The 2,291-nt window shown below is 43.6% G+C and overlaps 1 non-coding gene across 1 annotated transcript; it reads right to left on the reverse strand.

The window, feature by feature from the left end:
- Positions 1–1,333: 1,333 nt before the first annotated feature.
- Positions 1,334–1,473, reverse strand: LOC120987415. Its single transcript, XR_005776022.1, has one exon. It is a non-coding gene; the product is annotated as a U4 spliceosomal RNA (small nuclear RNA).
- Positions 1,474–2,291: the final 818 nt, after the last annotated feature.

Below are 2,291 nucleotides of genomic sequence, written 5' to 3' on the forward strand. Positions count from 1 at the left end.
GTTATAAATATTGATGACCTATCCTTAGGTTAGGTCATCAATATCAGATCAGTTTGGGGTTTGACACATGGCAACCCAAAGATCTGATTCAAGTAAATGGGAGCTGAGCTGCAGCATGACTACTAGATAGAGAACGGAGTTGTTCTTCAAAGTCTTTTCTCTATGTTAGGCTACATTCACACAACCGTATTTTGTTTCCGTGTATGTTCCGTTTTTTTGCGGATTGTGCTGTCTGCATCCGTATGTCCGTTGTGTAGCCCCGCAAAAAATATAGAACATGTCCTATTCTTGTCCGTTTTGCGGACAGGGATAGGCATTGTTACAATGGATCCGCAAAAAAAAGGGTGCAATACGGATGCCAAAAGGACTTCATCCATATTTTTTGCGGATCAGTGTTTTGCGGCTCGCAAAACACATACGGTCGTGTAAATGTAGCCTTAGGTCTCATGCACACGACCCTATGTATTTTGCTGTCTGCATAAAACGGATCTGCAAAAAATATGGATGACGTCCGTATGCATTCCGTATTTTGCGGAACGGAACAGCCGTCCCTTAAGAGAACAGTACTATCCTTGTCCGTAATGCGGACAATAATAGGACATGTTGTATTTTTTTGCGGAACGGAAATACGGACATATGGAAACGGAATGCACATGGAATAACTTTATATTTTTTTTGCGGACCCATTGAAATTAATTATTCCGCAAAAAAACGGAACAGACATGAAAAGAAAATATGTTTGTGTGCATGAGGCCTTAGTTCCAGAGTTGGAACCTGATGCCAACAGACCACTATTGGGAGTGCCATATGTTGAACTCTCACCAATTTGATATTTATGACCTTAAGAATAGGTTGGCAATAACCCAGAAAGCTCCATTAATTAGTATTTTTGCAGAATTTAGAAGATAAGCATCCATTGCTGGAAAGTGGGGAGAGGCCGAATGGTAAGATTGACTGGGTACAAACACTTTAAATTCATTTTGCAGGGCATCCAACAAAGCCTACAACAGCAGGCGCGACCAGAAGATTTGCTGGACTGTTTGATCTATGACACTGTCACTGCTCAAAGCTAACATTTTCTGGCCATAAATAGCCACACTTCCTAGGAAAATCGGTATAATAAATATCACTTTCTTCTCTGGCTGCTGCAAGACATCCTGGGAGTTGACAGACTAAGTGAGTCGGTCCTTCTGGTGAAGCCAGTTTGTTCACTCCTTCCTAGTGGTCCCTTTTGCCTACTTTGCCATGCAGTTATGGAAGCGGCATTTCTCTATTGCTTCCCCCATTTGTGAAAGTAATTCTCCTTAACCTGCTTTCTGTAGTTCATACTAAAGCTCATGAGAAATCGGCAAAAATACTCATGCAGACTGTGTTCTAACTCATCATGGTTGAAGACTGAAAAACTTTTTCAAATAGGGATAATCACGCCTCAGTTAAACCTAATGGGCTATGATACTGCCACTGCATAAAGCCTAAAGACTTGTTGGCCCCAAAATCCATACCTCCTAGGAATAGCTCATTAAATCTATGGCTAAACACAAACTGCCCTATGCTTTCTCCGGCTACTGCGAGGCATTCTGGGAGTTGACAGACTGATGACTCAGTGAAGTCATCCTTTCCGGTCAGCGGTGGACTAGCCATAGACTCTACAGGGAAACTTTCCAGGGGGCTGCTCGAGCTCTCCCATGGCCACTGGCCAGGCACATATTGATCTGTTGTTGTCAGTGTTAATCAGAGGCGGATTGGCCATAGATCCTACAGGGAAATTTCCCAGTGGGCCAATGCCCCAGGGGGCCACTCAAGTCCTCCTCTCTGCCGCTAACTTGGTACATAATGAGCTCTCATCAGTAATTAACGCAGTGAGAATCAGGTTCTGATATACCCAGCACAGACCCTCTTGAATTCAACTGCTGTTGCCCACACCTCCTAAGCCCCCTGCTCCATAGACAACTGGAGTAGTAGAACAGAAGATGGTAGCTATTGATGGCCACCACAGAGGGACAGCTTTTGGGACAGTATATTGTGCTACACTGTGTTATTTGGTTCTGCTGGGATGGTATTTTGCACTCTGTTATTGTTGAACCCGCCTACTTGTGTTGCACCTGCCTTCCTCTAATTTGGACCTGCCTACGAAATGGGGACACTTTTAGTTTTTTTTTTCACGCCCACTTTAAGCTTCCAGTCCCCCCCTGTGTTAATTAATGCTAGGAGTAATCCTGAAATCAGCTGTATCACTGTCCTCAGAATGGTCAAATGGCAGTATTTGTATGTATGCACTGTGGTATTTGGTT

This window comes from Bufo bufo, chromosome 1 (assembly GCF_905171765.1).
Source record: "Bufo bufo chromosome 1, aBufBuf1.1, whole genome shotgun sequence".
Taxonomy (NCBI): Eukaryota; Metazoa; Chordata; class Amphibia; order Anura; family Bufonidae; genus Bufo; species Bufo bufo.